Source organism: Haliotis asinina, chromosome 8 (assembly GCF_037392515.1).
Source record: "Haliotis asinina isolate JCU_RB_2024 chromosome 8, JCU_Hal_asi_v2, whole genome shotgun sequence".
Lineage (NCBI taxonomy): Eukaryota > Metazoa > Mollusca > Gastropoda > Lepetellida > Haliotidae > Haliotis > Haliotis asinina.
The window spans coordinates 61,699,987-61,725,908 of NC_090287.1; the positions used below are offsets into that span (position 1 = coordinate 61,699,987).

General features: G+C 37.6%; 1 protein-coding gene across 3 annotated transcripts in view; it reads right to left on the minus strand.

Moving 5' to 3' along the window:
* LOC137293649 (DNA ligase 1-like) overlaps positions 1 to 25,922 on the minus strand; it is a 69,494-nt gene that overhangs the window by 39,682 nt on the left and 3,890 nt on the right. Inside the window, exon 1 of one of the 3 annotated variants that reach the window (XM_067824323.1) lies at positions 1,590 to 1,734. The exons of 1 other annotated variant lie outside the window; for it this stretch is intronic. The gene's annotated coding sequence lies outside the window, so the exon portion shown is untranslated. Of the gene's footprint in view, positions 1 to 1,205; positions 1,735 to 25,922 lie in introns of those variants that run through there. One more of the 3 variants, XM_067824322.1, reaches the window with a different exon arrangement.

Genomic DNA, 25,922 nt, shown 5'->3' on the forward strand with positions numbered 1-25,922 from the left:
CAACAAGGACATCGCCAACAGCATACGGAGTATAAAGCAGCACTATATGAACTATGGATTGCATCTGAAGAGAATCTAATAGTCTAATACGTCAAACCGGTAACGCTGTCCATGACAGGATAGCTCTCATATCACATAGTGTATTGGACAAACAAGGCATGGATGACATTTGCGTCCAGTGATAAGCCGCGGGCGACCCGACATTTGACATTAGATCTACATGTGGTATATCTGCCTCCCGTCGTGCACGACTCTAATGCAGATAGATACGATTCAATGAAACTATAACTTCCGTGATGACATTAATGTATTTGTTAGCTAATTAACTATGTCTTGCATTATTAAGGTGTGTGTATGGGAGCCAAATAACACTCGATGATGACGATGATGATGGTGGTGGTGGTGATGATGATGATGATGATGATGATGATGGTGATGATGATGATGATGATGATGGTGGTGGTGGTGGTGATGATGATGATGATGATGATGATGATGATGGTGATGATGATTCCTAAACAAGTTGGCTTGCTAGCGGTCGTACATGACCGTAGCCTTGTGATGGAAAAAAATAACCAACGACAATGATGATGAACACAATTAAACTGATGATAACAACAGTAATATCCTCTCGGTGTTCAGCAACACGTGATCCGTAATGTACAAACCGATTTAGCAATATCTGTGTCCTATATGTGTATTCTGTACCTAGTTTAACACATGTGTTACAAGACCAAATAGTACAGTATTGAAACAACATGTGTGCCCTCGACACGAAAGCGGTTTTTCGCGATTTTTTACATATGGCGATAAATAACAACCGAATAGGCTAACACACAATGCCGATCAATGATTGATCTTCGAACTGTCTTAACATTTGTGCCAACAATCTGTTTCATTTATGCAAATGGGGAAAGACAGGAGAGAAGACTATGTCACAGCCTGGTTGTACGTCCCGATGGAGATGTACGCCATCACATGTTGTGACAACATGACGCCCGCTTCGCCAGTAGGCAGTCACGGCGATGGCAGATGAATTTACACACAAGCGCGTCAATGTATCCGATAAACAAGATGAACTGGCACATACTCACCGCGACAGCGCCCCAACATCCACAAGACGACATTCATTAGATGGAGGGAAACTGCCACTAAGCTATATATCTGTGTTGGCAACAGGCGTCAACAAGCAACACCCGACTCACCCACTCGCCTCGGTCCTGGGCCACGTGCTGTTATCCCGCTGTCTCTACACTCCTGACACCTGTCCCACGTACAAATCCGTCTTCTTCGGCTACAAGTGCACCAGCGCTGTCGATCAGGCCAAGGCGCTACGACAGACGAGCCTCTAGTGCTAGCTAGGTGGCAAGCAGATTGTTTCCTACACATGCGTCACATAGTAGGGTAGTAAAACGACCTGAATAAGCCAGGGTCTCGCTCAGCTGCTGTAACACGAGGAAGCTCTATCAACGGGACACAATTAGTAGCACTTTAGCCTGAATGGAAGCCATTGAGCAAACCCTCGTAGTCCGTACAGAGTCAAATCAATATTTGCCATCGACCGCGCACACACTATACTCACTACTTACCAACCCCGATACCTTCAGTTCCCGCCAGCAGTAGAAATGAAAACGGTTTGTCTTTTCACTGCGAAGCCTCACTCACTGTCGATTACACGTGAGCTTTCCAGCCCTGATAAGAAACGTTTCTGCCCCGGCACGTAGGCACTATTAAAAGACGATCAAGGCATTAAGACGTTATACGACGGGCGGTAATCGCCGTATGGCAGGCAGGTAAAGCTGGCGATCAGGATGACCCCTGATAGCCTAGCCCAGTAAAACGTGTAACACACTTCCGTATGTTTACATGGTTGTTAATCAAAGCATATAAGCCTGGGAGACGATCGCTGTTGCAGGAACCGAGATGGGCACTGTTGAGCCCGTCTACAACCGTCCACAGTCAGCTGAATGGAAATCCTATAAAGGTTGCTACAAGTGGAGCCTATTAAGGGGCTTGGGTATGGCTGATCATTTTGCACCCTGGAGAACGCAGCTTGTGTTAAATACACTTCCTTCGATATGCTCGTCACTTCATGTCTATTACGAGCTGCTTGGGCAATCGCTTCGCCCGATCTCACTTGCCTAAATTGCAATATTGACAAGTGGAGTAAGAGATAAATAAGAGTCCATCAACATAATGGAATCATGCTTGAGGTTGTTTCTCCAAGTAATAACGCAAGCGACCTCTCCGCTATAATGGCCATCCAGACTTTGAGTTGATGTCTGGTCCTACGTCGTAATCGTTTTTCAAGCAGCGGGAACAAGTTTTGTCACCAGGGTGAAATATACAATCATTATAGAAAAGCTGTCAGGATGAACGAGCATACACAGAGCCAACAAAATGTTGGCACAAAAACCCATACTGGGTTACTCACCGCCAACTCGGGTTTAAATTCCTGTCAACTGTGCACACATTTCAGTCATATGTATTTAAGCAGGTGCACCCAATATGAGGCTGAAAGTGAGAAATGTAAATCCATGGCGGAAAATGTTTCAGTTGCCTTACACTGCCTGAGGTGTTAATTTCCCCCATGAAGAACATGTCATCCCGCCAATAGGTGCATCTTCTTTAAACTGTGTCTACCTTGACCAGCCGAATCTGCCTTTCAACATGTTGGTATTCACTTCAACGGGAAAGGTTTCCTTCAGTAGTCACCCCTTCAACTGGAGCATGTATTCAGCAAGCGTGTTATCCCTTCATTTGACACATCTCCCTTCATCAAGCGTGTTATCCTTTCAGCTGGCGCATCTCCCTTCAGCGAGCGTGTTATCCTTTCAGCTAGCGCATCTCCCTTCAGCAAGCGTGTTATCCTTTCAGCTGGCGCATCTCCCTTCAGCAAGCGTGTTATCCTTTTGGCTGGCGCATCTCCCTTCAACAAGCGCGTTATCCTTTCATCTGGCGCATCTCCATTCAACAAGCGTGTTATGCTTTAAACTGACGCACCTCCCTTCAGCAAGCGTGTTATCCTTTCAACTGGCATCTCCATTCACCAAGCGTCTGAACAACAGACGTGTTTTCCCCTCAACTGGCTCATCTCAGTTCAACAGACATATTTTCTCTTCATCTGTCGTATGAGAGGCTAGCCCAAACTAATGTGGGTATGGCACCACCCCCGATTGTAACTAATCCGGTTGTTTTCGTCCACAATAATATGGTTTAAACAGACCAGGGCGATGCAAACCAATGGCCTAAACAGACCATGACGAGGCACAGCAATGGTTTAAACAGGCCCACGCGGTGCACAGTAACGGTTCAAACTGACCAGGGCGATGTACAGTAATGGTTTAAACATACCATAACGATGCACAGTAACGGTTTATACTGACCAGGGCGAACAACAGTAATTGTTTAAACAGACTATAACGAGGCATAGGAATGGCTTAAACAGGCCCGCGCGATGCACAGTAACGGTTTAAACTGACCAGGACGATGTACAGTAATGGTTTAAACTGACTAAGGTGTCACACAATAATGCTTTTTCCAAGAGTTAGGAGTTGCACAATAATGATTTAAACTGCTCCGAGTGTAATGCACACTTCATTACATCCGGGTGCTGCACGGTAAATGCCAAGCTGACCGGTATGTGGTACAGTGAGATTTCCAAACTAACCCGGATGATTAAACAGGATCCTGTTGATACTTGGAGTTGTACGTAACACAACGATACACTGTTCGTTTGTTCTGCACAAAACGTCATACTCACAGTGAATGACAATTTTCAGAAAACTTAAAAATTCAGCCCCTCGTGTTTTCTCAGTTTAAGGCGTTGTTTGAGTGAGTTCTGTTTTACACCACTTTTAGCAGTAATGCAGCAGTTACACCACAATTGACACCAGAAATGGGTTTACCCACCTAGGCCACTACGGGTTTGTTGAAACAGGCCTCGGTGTCATATATATTGCCAGTCTAGAGACATTTCCAGTCATACTCCACAGTTTAATTCTGTGACTGAATTGCAGTAGTGATGTCGTTAAAGCAACATTTCGTGGAAAACGATAAATGATTACCGATATATCATTTCATGGCGTGACCTTTTACTTCAAACGATTTTTTCGCGTTTTTTTATGTTAAGTTGCTATGTCTCAACAGGTGTTCCCCATCTGTGCCCCCCGCTGAGAGGACGCAGATCGAACACCCCTCCCTCCACAACCCCACGGAGCCAGCGATGCGTGACGTGGCCATTTACTGCGAGTGATCGAACATTAGAGATACGGAAATAACCATGGCCTATATCCCGAAGACCGCAACTAACAGGATTTCCATTGAATTGTTTGTTAGGTTGTATTGGCAGTTTATTCCGCCCTCACGACACGTGTTTTATAGCGTTGCTGCTGGAACCCTCACATATTAGCTCTCGCACCCGTCACGAGAGACCCGGGGCGTGGGAACACGAAGAACGAGGTGGACACAAAACCTTGTGTCCGGTGAAATCAAAGTCAAGTAACTGACATCAATGTATGTACATGCATAACATAACGTTATACTATTCTCTTGGTTTGAGATTAATCCATTTTGTGTTCGTGAATTGTTTTAAGTTAGGTTGTCTAAGATGAACATTATACCTCGTGATATTTACTGCATACAGACCTCTGTGTATATCATGTAACATACTGCCTGTAGACATCTGTGCATATACTGTTTGTAATTTACTGTATGTCAATGTATGTATGTGTCTATATCATGTAACATTCCTTCATGTATACCCATGAGTATATCTTGTTATATAATGCATGCACACCTATACATATATCGTGTAATATTCCTTCATGTAGACCTATGAGTACATCTTGTTATATAATGCATGCACACCTATACAAATATCGTGTAATATCCCTTCATGTAGACCCATGAGTACATCTTGTTATATAATGCATGCACACCTATACAAATATCGTATAATATTCCTTCATGTAGACCCATGAGTATATCTTGTTATATAATGCATGCAGACATATACAAATATCGTGTAATATTCCTTCATGTAGACCTATGAGTACATCTTGTTATATAATGCACGCACACCTATACAAATATCGTGTAATATTCCTTAATGTAGACCTATGAGTACATCTTGTTATATAATGCACGCACACCTATACAAATATCGTGTAATATTCCTTAATGTAGACCTATGAGTACATCTTGTTATATAATGCACGCACACCTGTACAAATATCGTGTAATATTCCTTCATGTAGACCCATGAGTATATCTTGTTATATAATGCATGCAGACATATACAAATATCGTGTAATATTCCTTCATGTAGACCCATGAGTACATCTTGTTAATATATAATGCACGCATACCTATACAAATATCGTGTAATATTCCTTCATGTAGACCCATGAGTATATCTTGTTATATAATGCATGCACACCTATACAAATATCGTATAATATTCCTTCATGTAGACCCATGAGTATATCTTGTTATATAATGCATGCAGACATATACAAATATCGTGTAATATTCCTTCATGTAGACCCATGAGTACATCTTGTTAATATATAATGCACGCATACCTATACAAATATCGTGTAATATTCCTTCATGCAGACCCATGAGTATATCTTGTTATATAATGCATGCACACCTATACAAATATTGTATAATATTCCTTCATGTAGACCCATGAGTATATCTTGTTATATAATGCATGCAGACATATACAAATATCGTGTAATATTCCTTCATGTAGACCCATGAGTATATCTTGTTATATAATGCATGCAGACTTATACAAATATCGTGTAATATTCTTTCATGAGCAGAGCAGCCACAAACCACAAACCACAAACCCTTGTCCACCACATATAGATAAAATGAAATTTCATGAAACGACTGAAGAATATTGATTGTTGTAACACAAAATGACGCGAAATGTCTGACCCTCTGGCTCATTTCAGAAAATGACTGATTTCACAATCTGACTGTAACAAATATACGACATACATATACGGGCACGTGCCCGCCATTGCGTTCAGACGTTCAATGAGAACGTTGTCTTGCGATGACGTAAATAACGACGCGTGTTTCCTTTAGACTTTCTTATTTCTGAATATTTAGACCCTTCAGATTTTGAAATGAGCACTAAGTATCCATTTTGGTCACTTGAAAACTTGCTTATGCACGGTTAAGATCACACTAAGATCCATCCTGGTAGACCGAAGGAAGAAATGCACACCCAAATTATCGACTCGACTCTTGTCTAGACTAATAGTGACCGTCTGCAGCGATCTGCGAATTTACCCAAGAATTCATTTGACATATCTTTATAATCACCTTTCAGCGATAGGTCAATTGATCGATGACGAGTAACAACTTGGGAAATCTCTCCCGTCACGTTTATCGTGTCGGCCATTTTGACGTCCAGTAATTGAAGGACACGTGTTAAGCCGTACCGCCACTGACTTCCCTAATAATGTGGATGGTAGCCTAAATTTCCAATCAAGAGTCAAGTATAATCCGGTTGTTGTAGCCAAACTACAACAAATGTTACATTGTAGATAAATTTGCGATGTGCAAAGAACATTAAAACACCACTCTTTCAATTATATTTTGTGTGAGATAAATATAAATATATAAATATCAAATTCAACATGATCAAAGGAGAAGAAACCACACTAACGCCACAGCCCAAATCCGTGATCCTCTCTGAACCAAACATGCTCGACCATTTGATAAAGGGTAGCGCTGGGTTGGGATGACTTTTGGAAAATACATATGAAGGATCATTGTTTGGAGCTGTATTTTAAAATTTAAATATACCTAATCATAACATTCTTAGTAGCATTTTTATAATTGAAAATTATGTGCCATCAAAATTCTTAGAACCATTTACTCATTCCTCGCCCCCCCACCCCCCCACCCCCACCCCCCTCCCTCGTAAATTTCACCTACCACGCTCTGTACTTTTTATCCAACCAACCTATTCAGCGAACCTCATCCTTCATAAAGTAGGTCTGTAACTCCGGAGATTTTGGTCAATATAGACTGAGTCGGGAAGATAACACATAATTTCTTAAAGGTCGTTAATCATTGTCTGTTATGTGTGTAAAACGGATTCGTGGCTGGGAGTGATGCAAAACATGCGGTTTGAGCCATTAAGCTAATTGAATAATAGATGTATGTTGACACAGAGCTCTCTATGCAAACATATTTGTTGAAGGGGGAACATATTCAATGTTAAACGGTGTGCACGAGTTAGGTGTAACACCGTTAGATAACATCAGTTATGTTCCGGGCTGTCATCTTGATGTTGAGTGAGTGAGTTTAGTTTTACGCCGCATTCAGCAACATTCCAGCTACCTGGCGGCGGTCTGTGAATAATCGAGTCTGGGCCAGACAATCCAGTGACCAACAACATGAGCATCGATCTAAGCAATTTGGAACCGATTACATGTGTCAACCAAGTCATCGAGCCTGGCCAACCGATCCCATTTGTCGCCTTTTACGATAAGCATTTTTGATGTTAAACCCCATCGTACAGAATTACCACTTTGGGGAATACCACCAAAAGGTTATGAAGAGGGATGGGTTGATAGTAGAGACTGAATCCACTCACGACAAAGGAACGTTACTCTGTTAGAACCGTTGAAGTTCTGAAGTACAGGTATTATATCGCGGACGTAGGAAGGAATTAATAATACGCCTTCTAGAAAATAATGGCATAGAAACATGATATAGTGTAAACAGTCGTATCTTTCAGTATACAGAGATTATTATGGAATTGGTTGTGCTCACAGTGAGGGAAAGGGATGTGAGTTATTCAAGATTGTTGGAAATGTATGGAATTCTTCTGAAAACTGAATCTCCTCACCGTACGGCTGGAATAATGCCGATTATGTTGTATTTGATTCACATACTTTTAAAACAAACTAATTTTATTTCTGTAAAATATCCTCATTTCAGAGACTAGAATTTGGTCTTGTACAGCATATGCACGTGCTAATGTTATCCCGGAGTAAAGTCGATTTAACAGCGGGGTACTGAATCCTAGCTCTTTGTTCCCTGTTTTATCTTAAAGAGCAAGATCGATGCTCATGCTGTTGATCACTGAATTGTCTGGTCCAACAACGATTAAGCATCCAACTAACCATCCAGTCTAAACAGAGAGGCATGGGAATAACAAGTGCCATCTTTTAAGGTCATTTAGTATGACGCGCATAGAACCGAAAAATTTCCATTATGACCACGATGAAAGCCTAGACAAAACAGCCCCGTTTATCCCGATTACAGTGAAACATGGTAGTAAAAATTGTAAAACAAACTCATACGGTGTCATACGAGATTGAGATAAGACTTAAACTTCACTTTCTCAAGTATTCTGTACACATTTTTAAGTTTAACTACAGATTACATTAAACAAACATTGAAAGTTTTCACCATACTGAAAACAATTACTAGAATACGGATGTGTACACATGATGGAATAATTTAGTGAGTTTAGTTTTACGCCGCACACAGCAATATTCCAGTTATATGGCAGTTACACGGTCTGTAAATAAATAGACAATACAGTTATCAACAGCATGAGAATCGATCTTTGCGATTGGAAATAGTTGGTAAGTGTCCACTAAGTGAGCGAACCAATCCCGTAAGTCGCCTCTTATACGTATAGGATACTGATGATCTTTCTAACAAGGATCTTTACGAGTCATGCCGAAATAAAACAAATATGTGCTTATGAAATGGATAAAGATAACTAAAATCACGTGCATTTTTGGCTACATCAGAACTATTGTAGTCGTTACGACTGTTGCTCTACTAGTATAACGGTAAATATGGCTCCCAAGAACAAACATCTCACGATGTAAGCACTCGGCGTAGAGCCACATACCAACTAGCAGCGATGGTTTCATCGTAAGTCGTGTCACATCAGCTTATGTGTGGACGGTGAAGTGATCTGAAATCGATCGTTTGGTAATGCAATTTCACAAAATGTGTTTAGATTCTAAACACAGACCTAAGCACTTTCCTTGTTCCATAACACGTGCTTAAACGCTTTTAGAATCTAAACAATTCCATAATATTTAGATTCATGATTAGAATCTTGGTATATTTGCCATGACATGTCGTATAAAACAAACACATAACATGTAGCACCAAGGTTGTCAGGTGAAATATGCAGTGAGTGAATATGCTTTTATGCCGCTTTTAACAGAACTGGATTAATATGGTGGCGGGGACACTAGTCATGGGCTTCACAGAGTGTAACCTCATGGGAATCGGACCGGGCCCTCCCGCCGAAAACACTTCTATCCATTTGGCCACTCATTAGGTTGAAATTTGTTCCTTTCTACAATCCAAGACTCAGCTTGCGACTATGCCAAAGTCAGAAACATCCAACACTATTCCAATAATCCAATATATAGTGTAAAGATATATTTTTGAGACGATATAGTATTCAGATATCAGTAATACTGTCATTTCATTAACATGTTACATAAAAATGTAAATTCAGACTTAAAACGTCTAGTATACAATCAACATGTCTATCCTGACTTGAGCAGACTTGCTAAGCGTCCCTGCCATCACGTTGAGCAATGGTTCATTCTGATTGGTCAGAATTAGGTATTTACCCAAAATGTTCCATTACTAACAATAATCCTGCACATGTATGAAGGCACTGGAATATGAAAATTAGGTCTGTAATTAATTTATCTAGACGGTGAGAGGGAGACATATTCACCACGCTGACATTTAACGTGAAAACTATGTTTTCAAATCAAAATCGAAAGGGAAGAGTGATACCTACAGAAATCTTTTCATGGGCCAAAGTTTGAGTTTTTGCATAAATATTTAACTCCTCACACCCCACAGACAAACACTGTCCGCCCAGCTCTGAATGATCCTTAGTAATGCTGAAGGCTGACTAGCGTCAACATCGGGATACAGAAATGTTGATAATTTGTTGGTGTGTGTGTGTAAATCAGCAGGTATATTAATTAAACTCTACTCTGGGTTTGGCATAAACTTCCACAAGTACAGCATATATACAAGGGCAAATATGCACGTTGGTAAAATTACACACAAATTACACACAACTACGTAAAACACACACACAACTTAGTAGAACAGACGCACAACTAAGTAAAACACACACACACAACTAAGTAGAACACACATACAACTAAGTAAAACACACACACAAGTAAGTAGAACACACATACAACTAAGCAAAAAACACACACAACTAAGTAAGACACACGCACAACTAAGTAAGACACACCCACAACTAAGTTAAACACACACAACCAAGTCAAGCACACACACAACTAAGTCAAACACACACAACCAAGTAAAACACACACAAAACTAAGAAAAATACACATATAACTAAGTAAAACGCACACACAACTAAGTAAGACACACACACACAACTAAGTAAAACACATACAAACAACTAAGACACACACACAACTAAGTAAAACACACACAAAACTAAGAAAAATACACATATAACTAAGTAAAACGCACACACAACTAAGTAAGACACACACACACAACTAAGTAAAACACATACAAACAACTAAGACACACACACAACTAAGTAAAACACATACAAACAACTAAGACACACACACAACTAAGTAAAACACACACAAACAACTAAGACACACACACAACTAAGTAAAACACACACAAACAACTAAGACACACACACAACTAAGTAAAACACACACAAACAACTAAGACACACACACAACTAAGTAAAACACACACAAACAACTAAGACACACACACAACTAAGTAAAACACACACAAACAACTAAGACACACACACAACTAAGTAAAACACACACAAACAACTAAGACACACACACAACTAAGTAAAACACACACAAACAACTAAGACACACACACAACTAAGTAAAACACACAAACAACTAAGTAAGACACACACACACAACTAAGTAAAACACATACAAACAACTAAGACACACACACAACTAAGTAAAACACACACAAACAACTAAGACACACACACAACTAAGTAAGACACACGCACAACTAAGTAAGACACACACACGCAACTAAGTAAAACACACACAAACAACTAAGACACACACACAACTAAGTAAAACACACACAAACAACTAAGACACACACATAACTAAGTAAAACACACACAAACAACTAAGACACACACACAACTAAGTAAAACACACGCACAACTAAGTAAGACACACGCACAACTAAGTAAGATGCATACAAACAGCTAAGTAAAACACATACAAACAATTAAGTAAAACACATACAAACAATTAAGTAAAACACATACAAACAACTAAGTAAGACACAAAGAAAACTAAGTACAACCAGGGAGAATAGAAGACGATAAAGATTATCTGAAGATTATCCCTGTAAAACACACCCGTCCAATTGTTTTATGGCCAAACAATTATAACTAAGAAACGAACAGTCATAATTACACATCAGGGATTCCCCCTGGGTTTATGCAAGCTGAAATCACCACTGTCACCGTGAACTACTTGTTTGGCAGCAATGGACACTGAATAAGAACGGAAATAGAAGTCAAGGTCAGCAATGGTCATCATCATTCTGAATATGTACATATTACTGCTACTAGCCAATTTGTATCTTGAACTAACCGGTACACAAATCAAACTTAAAAATAAATACAACTCCGTAATTTTGTTATTTGAGAAATAGATGAGTGTGTTGTCACTGTTTCCATGACGCCACACCTACAGTAGTTGTCGATATCATGATATCCAACAAAACCATACTGGTTGATTATTAAGCGCAAATACGTTTTGGGTTGAACTTATGAAAAATGAGGTGTAGTTTTATCTACGTCTTCTACAAACTACATGTATTTTGTGACCATTATTTTGAACCTGCTGATGAAAGTAGTTCATTTGAACATATTTTATTGTTTTAACACCTCATCACATTTTCAGCACGCTCTGACACAGCCAGCCATAAGACCCATGACTAAATAGGTATATATTCCAAGTGAGCACCATTTACAAAGCCGTCTCGTCATCATCGTGAAATGGAGGTAAACCAAAGCCGCTCGGTTGCAAATGAAGATAAGAGGTATCAGCAGTTAGATTACAACTAATTGGAAAATAAAGTAGATTTCGCTCTTAAACGTGTGAAGCATACATTTAATGCTTGATTAAATTATAATGCGAAAACATTTTAAACTGAATTGATGTTTTCCCAGTACCTAAACTGCACGTGAAAGAGCTTTGATTGTTTTAAATGAATAATTTGCTGAGATATATATCTAGAAATATTGTGTTGTTGTTTTGTTGCTAATATCAAAACGCCATCATAAGTGTAAGAGAAACTCCTGTCTTCGAGGTAGTACTATCTTCCTACTATAGTAATCCACTTTCAGACACAGGGAACAAAGCAGACTGGGTATATGACGATATATCTCCTATAATTATTGCCTCGGTCTGAAACCCTTTCAGATTCAGCAATGGACAGGTAACAGTGAAGTGTCATTCAAGCAACAATCTGCACGTGATAATTCAGGTTTTGTGGCATGAAGGTATGGAAAGATATTCTCATGTCACCGAATATTCCTAGAATGTTAAGCCTTTTGGAGGCAGTTTAACAGATCCGTCGGCTCCTCCGTTCACATCACGGCCATACATGTACAGTAAACGGAGCTATCATTCAAATCTACTAGTATTTGAAGTGCTTTACATAACAGTGAATGTATCTGTAATTTTCAAAGCAAAGGTCATTTTCTTACCTTACTGTTCTAATGTCTACGAGCACAGCTCCATAATCACACGCGTAACTGTGCCGAACACCCGGACACCGTGATACCTGGACACCCTTACACCGGGACACCCAGACACTCTGCAATACTATCAGCTGGCTTCCGGAAAATGCTCAGGGAGTCCACACGACGCCATGTTATAAAGACTATATTGTTTCCTTAATCTAAACCGGTTTAGCTTATCTGCACGTGTATAAGTAATAAGTCCTGTTACTTGCGACACACGGCTGACGCCTTGAACACGAGCAAGTGCTGGTCATGGGATTGTCACGTGAATAACAACATCCCGACGAACGTAGTAATCATGACTCAGCTTAATTGTACTAACCTACTGTACATATGTACAAACAGGAATTACTGGTGGTGGTAGTGGTGGTGGTTGGGTGTCTTGATCATGATTATATGTTGAGAAAAGTAATGTTAGTTTTTTAAGAGAGAGAGAGTATAATTAATGCAAGTGTGGGTTTGAGGATATTCCACGGGCGATTGAGTCACATCACAGATGCTCAACTTGTCACCACCCCTTCACGCCATGCAAACACAACGTCATAACTCATCAAGCCACAGATATGACCCCATCTGCCCCTTTACATCTCATCTCGCCCAGGTATGACCCCATCTGCCCCTTTACATCTCATCTCGCCCAGGTATGACCCCACCTGCCCCTTTACATCTCATCTCGCCCAGGTGTGATCCCATCTGCCCCTTTACATCTCATCTCGCCCAGGTATGACCCCATCTGCCCCTTTACATCTCATCTCGCCCAGTTGTGACCCCACCTGCCCCTTTACATCTCATCTCGCCCAGGTGTGATCCCATCTGCCCCTTTACATCTCATCTCGCCCAGGTATGACCCCATCTGCCCTTTTACATCTCATCTCGCCCAGGTATGATCACATCTGCCCCTTTACATCTCATCTCGCCCAGGTATGACCCCATCTGCCCTTTTACATCTCATCTCGCCCAGGTATGATCACATCTGCCCCTTTACATCTCATCTCGCCCAGATATGAGGCGAGAAGGTCCTTTAAATCTCATGTAACTCAGGTTTGACCAGATCTACCCCTATGATTCAAACCATGGGTGGCCCCATAACTCCCTCTAAATCGCATCTCATTCAGGTAACAGCCCATCCACCTCTTCTTACTCACCCCTTTTCATTTCATCTAAGCCACTATCTGACCTCATCCGTCCCTTTCCATGTAACTGCAACCAGGTATGACCCTACCCCTGCATGACCCCACTTGCATACTTCTCACCCCACCACGGTATGACCTCATCCGCCCCTTTACATCTTTTGAAATACCATCCAACTTAGGTTTGACCCAATTACTCCACCAGTTTAAATATTATCGACTCCAGATGAAGATCATCGCTTGTACTGTTGACACTTCATCACCCCTGCTGAAATTCATACTCTAGGCAGTTTGAAGCATAGTTTGTGCTTGGTCACAATGACTACTCAGGTTACTAAAACCACGTGTACCTGTAGTATTCTATATTGTTCTTGCATCTACACTGAATGTTTTAACACTTACACTAGTAGTAGACCTAATCTAGGCGGTACCCATGTCACTGTTGTGTTCGTTTAAAACAGCTTTATCGTGAGATAACGGTTACGATAAATCTCTCCGGTAAAATCTAGTCCTATTTCATGTCAACCCCAAGAGAAATCAACGTTTGCAGAAGACGTAGTGTAAAGACAAGCGGCATTGTATTACGGATAATTCCACATATTCCTATGGCTTTTCAGTGGAAATCACGGATATCTACAGACTAACTGAAATAAAGGTTTCCCTTGTTAAAAAGCACGAAAAGTGCACAGATGGTCTATTTTGCAAACAACTGAAATAAAATACCCCGAGACACAAATACAAGAGCGAGCCTTCGCTTCCAAAGAAAGATAACTCTAATTGGCGACTCGAATCACGCCTTGCTCAAGCCTGTAAGACTGTTAAGCCCATGGATGTATAGTAATTCTATGTTTTAAAGAGACGAGTCTAGGACGCCAGTCTGTTATTTATGCCTTTTTAGAATTTTCTTATTTAAACTACTGATTACCATAGAGTCTTGTGCAAGTCCATCTTGAATCTAAAATGCTGAAAATTCACTGAATGACTGAATTCACAGCTTTACAAAGAGCCCTCAAGAGAAGTATTTCTTTTCACGTTGACCTCTTTATACAGTGTTCCCAGAAATTATTGAGAAAATCTTTGTTTTTTTTCTAATGATGCTAAGATTGGAAAAAGGGCTTTCACTATGCACTAAGCATACAAAATAAGGGAGACAACTCTTGAAGGCTTAGAAGGCAGCTCATTACGTCAAGAGTTATCTTCCTTGTCTGAGCAGACGGCTTCGTGTGTTGACATGGCAGAATTTACAGCAAGAGAGAAAAGAAAGCTCATTCTAGATGATTTTGAAAGGGGTGAGGCTGATGCTAAAGTGTTCGCTTGTAGACATGGTATTCCTCTGTCTACAGTATACAGAACTTTGAAGAATATTCAAACAGGAACCGGGATAGAGCACAAAGCAAGGGCAGGTCGGCCTAGGAAATTCAGTGTTGTGGATCGCCGAAGACTTGGGCAGATTGTGAGTAGGGGCAAATTGAAAAGTGTTGTGAACATCAGAAATGAAATGATTAGCAGAGGAGGTCCTCAGGTATGCAATGAAACAGTTAGGCAGGAATTACAGAGACTTATTTGGGTGAAAAAACGTGGAATTCCCTCGCCGTTGATGAAAGATGCACAAAAGGAAAAACGTTTAAACTGGTGTCGGGCTCATGAAAATCAAGATTGGGATAATGTTTTCTTTTCGGATGAAAGTTCTGTTTGGCTTTTCCCTAATTGTGTGAAAATATGGACCAAAGATACTGTCAAACCTATCTACCAGCGACCAAAACATAGCCCGAAGTTTCACATGTGCGGTGGCATATCGGCTCGCGGAGTGACACCGTTGTGTGTTTTCACGGGAAACTTGACAAAAGAAAGATACGTTGACATTCTAAATGGTGACCTTCTTCCGACAGCACAAACATTGTATGAAGATGATTGGATTTTCCAGCATGATAATGACCCAAAACACACTGTGCGCTACACAAAACGGTGGTTGTCGGGCGAAAATGTTCAAGTTTTAGACTGGCCCAGTTACAGCCCAGACCTAAACCCAATTGAGAATGTGTGGGGAGTCATGAAGGACAGAATAAACCAAAAGGGACTGAGAAATATTGAAGATATGAAGGCCGAGGTGGTCCAATATTGGGATACCCTGTCACACGATTACCTACAAACTTTGATGGGTAGTGTGCCTAGGCGTATTCAGGCATGCATTGCTGAGCGAGGAGGTCTAACAAAGTACTAAAACAAGACTGAGACTGTAAGAGGATGATGTTTTAACATGTTTATGTAAGTAAAACGCCAGAAGTTAATAAACGTAATGAGTTACATGACGCAACATGATTCTCAATAATTTCTGGGAATACTATAATTACCATTAAACACAACCTCCCAAGTCTAGGTGTGGACCATTACAGGGGCGGATGCGGCTTGTTTGTGAAGGTGGGGTACTCTTAAGAAAGGGAGATGCACACTTCATTTCCACTCGTTTACACGAAACATTTAATAAACTTTAAGGACATAATGTGAGGTGGTTGGGGTGGTGTGTGTATGTGTACGTGTGTGGGAACTTGGGGTACGTGGGGAGATCAACCCCGCCCTTGGATCCGTTTAAGCATGATAGTCCCTGGATATATTTATATATTTGTCTTCGAAAGAAATGGTCCTCCCAATTAAATTGAAAAGGAGCCCCAGTGAGTTGATACGTTTCTTGGCTTCATTTAGGTCTTAGGCCTGTTATAAGGAAGACTAGGCAGTAGGGGAAAAAAATACAGGCACGGTTCAGGCACTGTGAGACAGACTACTGTTGTTGTCCCAGCCTATATTGAGCCATGAATTAACGGGAGTGGGGGCATTCTGAACAAAACTGAAACCTAATGTAACTGTAGGTGAATACTTCAAATTATAAAGAAACTCTATCAACCATTATATCATCAAAGCAGGAGAAAGCACTGGAATATGTTCATACCGGAAGGAGATCTGGGTTTGTCAATTACGACTCCCGTACAGCGTCACGCGGACGTGACTGAGCGTGTGGTGCACGGATTTCGTGGCGATAACTTGACCTCTGACCCTTTTTTAACGATATCTCATTGCCGAATAATGTGAGGTCAAATAGGGTTTAGCGTGGAGCTCGAGATTATTAAACGAAATTTCATAACGTTACATTTGTTATATCAACGTGTATAGACAGACGTGTCGCTGGTTGCATGTCTGTGTCTGTATGTGTATGCTCACCGTGTCTGTATCTGTATCTATATCCAGCGTTACCCACTGCTTCCTAGATACACGGCGGTCTTACAATATAATTTTATAGCCAGCCCTGTGGGCCAATACATTTTCCAAGGGTATATATTTGACCATGCCATTGACTACGGGAAATATTTCGAAAATAATTTACAATTGTGGTAGCTACTAGCTAGATGATGTCTGTACAGTTCATGATCAATCAAACTGTAGCTTCCAACGATCAACCTATCCGTTTATCTAACACAAAGTGTGATAGGTCTAGAGAATTCTTTCAGCCAATGAATAACGTTCTATTCTGGTTTTCTGGTTCAGATGGTAGTGACACTAAATGAAACAGCAGTGACCACCAAGTTATGGTTTTATTAAACTTCCCTTTGCACATGTTAAACTTTACCTCACTACAAATGTTTTATTAAACTTCCCTTTGCACATGTTAAACTTTACCTCACTACAAATGTTTTATTAAACTTCCCTTTGCACATGTTAAACTTTACCTCACTACAAATGTTTTATTAAACTTCCCTTTGCACATGTTAAACTTTACCTCACTACAAATGTTTTATTAAACTTCCCTTTGCACATGTTAAACTTTACCTCACTACAAATGTTTTATTAAACTTCCCTTTGCACATGTTAAACTTTACCTCACTACAAATGTTTTATTAAACTTCCCTTTGCACATGTTAAACTTTACCTCACTACAAATGTTTTATTAAACTTCCCTTTGCACATGTTAAACTTTACCTCACTACAAATGTTTTATTAAACTTCCCTTTGCACATGTTAAACTTTACCTCACTACAAATGTTTTATTAAACTTCCCTTTGCACATGTTAAACTTTACCTCACTACAAATGTTTTATTAAACTTCCCTTTGCACATGTTAAACTTTACCTCACTACAAATGTTTTATTAAACTTCCCTTTGCACATGTTAAACTTTACCTCACTACAAATGTTTTATTAAACTTCCCTTTGCACATGTTAAACTTTACCTCACTACAAATGTTTTATTAAACTTCCCTTTGCACATGTTAAACTTTACCTCACTACAAATGTTTTATTAAACTTCCCTTTGCACATGTTAAACTTTACCTCACTACAAATGTTTTATTAAACTTCCCTTTGCACATGTTAAACTTTACCTCACTACAAATGTTTTATTAAACTTCCCTTTGCACATGTTAAACTTTACCTCACTACAAATGTTTTATTAAACTTCCCTTTGCACATGTTAAACTTTACCTCACTACAAATGTTTTATTAAACTTCCCTTTGCACATGTTAAACTTTACCTCACTACAAATGTTTTATTAAACTTCCCTTTGCACATGTTAAACTTTACCTCACTACAAATGTTTTATTAAACTTCCCTTTGCACATGTTAAACTTTACCTCACTACAAATGTTTTATTAAACTTCCCTTTGCACATGTTAAACTTTACCTCACTACAAATGTTTTATTAAACTTCCCTTTGCACATGTTAAACTTTACCTCACTACAAATGTTTTATTAAACTTCCCTTTGCACATGTTAAACTTTACCTCACTACAAATGTTTTATTAAACTTCCCTTTGCACATGTTAAACTTTACCTCACTACAAATGTTTTATTAAACTTCCCTTTGCACATGTTAAACTTTACCTCACTACAAATGTTTTATTAAACTTCCCTTTGCACATGTTAAACTTTACCTCACTACAAATGTTTTATTAAACTTCCCTTTGCACATGTTAAACTTTACCTCACTACAAATGTTTTATTAAACTTCCCTTTGCACATGTTAAACTTTACCTCACTACAAATGTTTTATTAAACTTCCCTTTGCACATGTTAAACTTTACCTCACTACAAATGTTTTATTAAACTTCCCTTTGCACATGTTAAACTTTACCTCACTACAAATGTTTTATTAAACTTCCCTTTGCACATGTTAAACTTTACCTCACTACAAATGTTTTATTAAACTTCCCTTTGCACATGTTAAACTTTACCTCACTACAAATGTTTTATTAAACTTCCCTTTGCACATGTTAAACTTTACCTCACTACAAATGTTTCATTAAACTTCCCTTTGCACATGTTAAACTTTACCTCACTACAAATGTTTTATTAAACTTCCCTTTGCACATGTTAAACTTTACCTCACTACAAATGTTTCATTAAACTTCCCTTTGCACATGTTAAACTTTACCTCACTACAAATGTTTTATTAAACTTCCCTTTGCACATGTTAAACTTTACCTCACTACAAATGTTTTATTAAACTTCCCTTTGCACATGTTAAACTTTACCTCACTACAAATGTTTTATTAAACTTCCCTTTGCACATGTTAAACTTTACCTCACTACAAATGTTTTATTAAACTTCCCTTTGCACATGTTAAACTTTACCTCACTACAAATGTTTTATTAAACTTCCCTTTGCACATGTTAAACTTTACCTCACTACAAATGTTTTATTAAACTTCCCTTTGCACATGTTAAACTTTACCTCACTACAAATGTTTTATTAAACTTCCCTTTGCACATGTTAAACTTTACCTCACTACAAATGTTTTATTAAACTTCCCTTTGCACATGTTAAACTTTACCTCACTACAAATGTTTTATTAAACTTCCCTTTGCACATGTTAAACTTTACCTCACTACAAATGTTTTATTAAACTTCCCTTTGCACATGTTAAACTTTACCTCACTACAAATGTTTTATTAAACTTCCCTTTGCACATGTTAAACTTTACCTCACTACAAATGTTTCATTAAACTTCCCTTTGCACATGTTAAACTTTACCTCACTACAAATGTTTCATTAAACTTCCCTTTGCACATGTTAAACTTTACCTCACTACAAATGTTTCATTAAACTTCCCTTTGCACATGTTAAACTTTACCTCACTACAAATGTTTCATTAAACTTCCCTTTGCACATGTTAAACTTTACCTCACTACAAATGTTTCATTAAACTTCCCTTTGCACATGTTAAACTTTACCTCACTACAAATGTTTCATTAAACTTCCCTTTGCACATGTTAAACTTTACCTCACTACAAATGTTTTATTAAACTTCCCTTTGCACATGTTAAACTTTACCTCACTACAAATGTTTTATTAAACTTCCCTTTGCACATGTTAAACTTTACCTCACTACAAATGTTTTATTAAACTTCCCTTTGCACATGTTAAACTTTACCTCACTACAAATGTTTTATTAAACTTCCCTTTGCACATGTTAAACTTTACCTCACTACAAATGTTTTATTAAACTTCCCTTTGCACATGTTAAACTTTACCTCACTACAAATGTTTTATTAAACTTCCCTTTGCACATGTTAAACTTTACCTCACTACAAATGTTTTATTAAACTTCCCTTTGCACATGTTAAACTTTACCTCACTACAAATGTTTTATTAAACTTCCCTTTGCACATGTTAAACTTTACCTCACTACAAATGTTTTATTAAACTTCCCTTTGCACATGTTAAACTTTACCTCACTACAAATGTTTTATTAAACTTCCCTTTGCACATGTTAAACTTTACCTCACTACAAATGTTTTATTAAACTTCCCTTTGCACATGTTAAACTTTACCTCACTACAAATGTTTCATTAAACTTCCCTTTGCACATGTTAAACTTTACCTCACTACAAATGTTTTATTAAACTTCCCTTTGCACATGTTAAACTTTACCTCACTACAAATGTTTTATTAAACTTCCCTTTGCACATGTTAAACTTTACCTCACTACAAATGTTTTATTAAACTTCCCTTTGCACATGTTAAACTTTACCTCACTACAAATGTTTTATTAAACTTCCCTTTGCACATGTTAAACTTTACCTCACTACAAATGTTTTATTAAACTTCCCTTTGCACACGTTAAACTTTACCTCACTACAAATGTTTTATTAAACTTCCCTTTGCACACGTTAAACTTTACCTCACTACAAATGTTTTATTAAACTTCCCTTTGCACATGTTAAACTTTACCTCACTACAAATGTTTTATTAAACTTCCCTTTGCACATGTTAAACTTTACCTCACTACAAATGTTTTATTAAACTTCCCTTTGCACATGTTAAACTTTACCTCACTACAAATGTTTTATTAAACTTCCCTTTGCACATGTTAAACTTTACCTCACTACAAATGTTTTATTAAACTTCCCTTTGCACATGTTAAACTTTACCTCACTACAAATGTTTTATTAAACTTCCCTTTGCACATGTTAAACTTTACCTCACTACAAATGTTTTATTAAACTTCCCTTTGCACATGTTAAACTTTACCTCACTACAAATGTTTTATTAAACTTCCCTTTGCACATGTTAAACTTTACCTCACTACAAATGTTTTATTAAACTTCCCTTTGCACATGTTAAACTTTACCTCACTACAAATGTTTTATTAAACTTCCCTTTGCACATGTTAAACTTTACCTCACTACAAATGTTTTATTAAACTTCCCTTTGCACATGTTAAACTTTACCTCACTACAAATGTTTTATTAAACTTCCCTTTGCACATGTTAAACTTTACCTCACTACAAATGTTTTATTAAACTTCCCTTTGCACATGTTAAACTTTACCTCACTACAAATGTTTTATTAAACTTCCCTTTGCACATGTTAAACTTTACCTCACTACAAATGTTTTATTAAACTTCCCTTTGCACATGTTAAACTTTACCTCACTACAAATGTTTTATTAAACTTCCCTTTGCACATGTTAAACTTTACCTCACTACAAATGTTTTATTAAACTTCCCTTTGCACATGTTAAACTTTACCTCACTACAAATGTTTTATTAAACTTCCCTTTGCACATGTTAAACTTTACCTCACTACAAATGTTTCATTAAACTTCCCTTTGCACATGTTAAACTTTACCTCACTACAAATGTTTCATTAAACTTCCCTTTGCACATGTTAAACTTTACCTCACTACAAATGTTTCATTAAACTTCCCTTTGCACATGTTAAACTTTACCTCACTACAAATGTTTTATTAAACTTCCCTTTGCACATGTTAAACTTTACCTCACTACAAATGTTTTATTAAACTTCCCTTTGCACATGTTAAACTTTACCTCACTACAAATGTTTTATTAAACTTCCCTTTGCACATGTTAAACTTTACCTCACTACAAATGTTTTATTAAACTTCCCTTTGCACATGTTAAACTTTACCTCACTACAAATGTTTTATTAAACTTCCCTTTGCACACGTTAAACTTTACCTCACTACAAATGTTTTATTAAACTTCCCTTTGCACACGTTAAACTTTACCTCACTACAAATGTTTTATTAAACTTCCCTTTGCACACGTTAAACTTTACCTCACTACAAATGTTTTATTAAACTTCCCTTTGCACATGTTAAACTTTACCTCACTACAAATGTTTTATTAAACTTCCCTTTGCACATGTTAAACTTTACCTCACTACAAATGTTTTATTAAACTTCCCTTTGCACATGTTAAACTTTACCTCACTACAAATGTTTTATTAAACTTCCCTTTGCACATGTTAAACTTTACCTCACTACAAATGTTTTATTAAACTTCCCTTTGCACATGTTAAACTTTACCTCACTACAAATGTTTTATTAAACTTCCCTTTGCACATGTTAAACTTTACCTCACTACAAATGTTTTATTAAACTTCCCTTTGCACATGTTAAACTTTACCTCACTACAAATGTTTTATTAAACTTCCCTTTGCACATGTTAAACTTTACCTCACTACAAATGTTTTATTAAACTTCCCTTTGCACATGTTAAACTTTACCTCACTACAAATGTTTTATTAAACTTCCCTTTGCACATGTTAAACTTTACCTCACTACAAATGTTTTATTAAACTTCCCTTTGCACATGTTAAACTTTACCTCACTACAAATGTTTTATTAAACTTCCCTTTGCACATGTTAAACTTTACCTCACTACAAATGTTTTATTAAACTTCCCTTTGCACATGTTAAACTTTACCTCACTACAAATGTTTTATTAAACTTCCCTTTGCACATGTTAAACTTTACCTCACTACAAATGTTTTATTAAACTTCCCTTTGCACATGTTAAACTTTACCTCACTACAAATGTTTTATTAAACTTCCCTTTGCACATGTTAAACTTTACCTCACTACAAATGTTTTATTAAACTTCCCTTTGCACATGTTAAACTTTACCTCACTACAAATGTTTTATTAAACTTCCCTTTGCACATGTTAAACTTTACCTCACTACAAATGTTTTATTAAACTTCCCTTTGCACATGTTAAACTTTACCTCACTACAAATGTTTTATTAAACTTCCCTTTGCACATGTTAAACTTTACCTCACTACAAATGTTTTATTAAACTTCCCTTTGCACATGTTAAACTTTACCTCACTACAAATGTTTTATTAAACTTCCCTTTGCACATGTTAAACTTTACCTCACTACAAATGTTTTATTAAACTTCCCTTTGCACATGTTAAACTTTACCTCACTACAAATGTTTCATTAAACTTCCCTTTGCACATGTTAAACTTTACCTCACTACAAATGTTTCATTAAACTTCCCTTTGCACATGTTAAACTTTACCTCACTACAAATGTTTCATTAAACTTCCCTTTGCACATGTTAAACTTTACCTCACTACAAATGTTTCATTAAACTTCCCTTTGCACATGTTAAACTTTACCTCACTACAAATGTTTCATTAAACTTCCCTTTGCACATGTTAAACTTTACCTCACTACAAATGTTTCATTAAACTTCCCTTTGCACATGTTAAACTTTACCTCACTACAAATGTTTTATTAAACTTCCCTTTGCACATGTTAAACTTTACCTCACTACAAATGTTTTATTAAACTTCCCTTTGCACATGTTAAACTTTACCTCACTACAAATGTTTTATTAAACTTCCCTTTGCACATGTTAAACTTTACCTCACTACAAATGTTTTATTAAACTTCCCTTTGCACATGTTAAACTTTACCTCACTACAAATGTTTTATTAAACTTCCCTTTGCACATGTTAAACTTTACCTCACTACAAATGTTTTATTAAACTTCCCTTTGCACATGTTAAACTTTACCTCACTACAAATGTTTTATTAAACTTCCCTTTGCACATGTTAAACTTTACCTCACTACAAATGTTTTATTAAACTTCCCTTTGCACATGTTAAACTTTACCTCACTACAAATGTTTTATTAAACTTCCCTTTGCACATGTTAAACTTTACCTCACTACAAATGTTTTATTAAACTTCCCTTTGCACATGTTAAACTTTACCTCACTACAAATGTTTCATTAAACTTCCCTTTGCACATGTTAAACTTTACCTCACTACAAATGTTTCATTAAACTTCCCTTTGCACATGTTAAACTTTACCTCACTACAAATGTTTCATTAAACTTCCCTTTGCACATGTTAAACTTTACCTCACTACAAATGTTTTATTAAACTTCCCTTTGCACATGTTAAACTTTACCTCACTACAAATGTTTTATTAAACTTCCCTTTGCACATGTTAAACTTTACCTCACTACAAATGTTTTATTAAACTTCCCTTTGCACATGTTAAACTTTACCTCACTACAAATGTTTTATTAAACTTCCCTTTGCACATGTTAAACTTTACCTCACTACAAATGTTTTATTAAACTTCCCTTTGCACATGTTAAACTTTACCTCACTACAAATGTTTTATTAAACTTCCCTTTGCACATGTTAAACTTTACCTCACTACAAATGTTTCATTAAACTTCCCTTTGCACATGTTAAACTTTACCTCACTACAAATGTTTTATTAAACTTCCCTTTGCACATGTTAAACTTTACCTCACTACAAATGTTTCATTAAACTTCCCTTTGCACATGTTAAACTTTACCTCACTACAAATGTTTTATTAAACTTCCCTTTGCACATGTTAAACTTTACCTCACTACAAATGTTTTATTAAACTTCCCTTTGCACATGTTAAACTTTACCTCACTACAAATGTTTTATTAAACTTCCCTTTGCACATGTTAAACTTTACCTCACTACAAATGTTTTATTAAACTTCCCTTTGCACATGTTAAACTTTACCTCACTACAAATGTTTTATTAAACTTCCCTTTGCACATGTTAAACTTTACCTCACTACAAATGTTTTATTAAACTTCCCTTTGCACATGTTAAACTTTACCTCACTACAAATGTTTTATTAAACTTCCCTTTGCACATGTTAAACTTTACCTCACTACAAATAATTTATTAATTACAAAGTCATTATTTTAACACTATATCTCAGTTTCCTGTTATTAATACAGCGTTGGTTACATGTTAACTGTGACGGGAACAATGTTTTAGTTATCAGCCCTGTGGGCTTCCTGGCTTTTTTAGGAGTTTCATACACTGCTATGTCTGTATCTGTAGGCTGTACCTGTATCTGTGTCTGTATCTGTCTGTCCGACTGATCGCACAAGTTCGGACTTACGCAGATTTTACAGTGCCAGTTCACAGAGACACCATACCAGACTGAGACACAAAATCAGGGTAACAACAAGAATCACCCTCTACAGTCCGGCTTCGAACCCCGACCTTACTCTCCTCGGGTTTCCACTCTATCCACTTACCCTAGGAAGCGGTTGTCAGAGAATGTCCTGATAGAGTATGACTACTCTCAGTTATCCCCAGGCAGCGGGGTAATCTTGAGGATAAAGCGTTCGCTCGTCAGGCCGAAG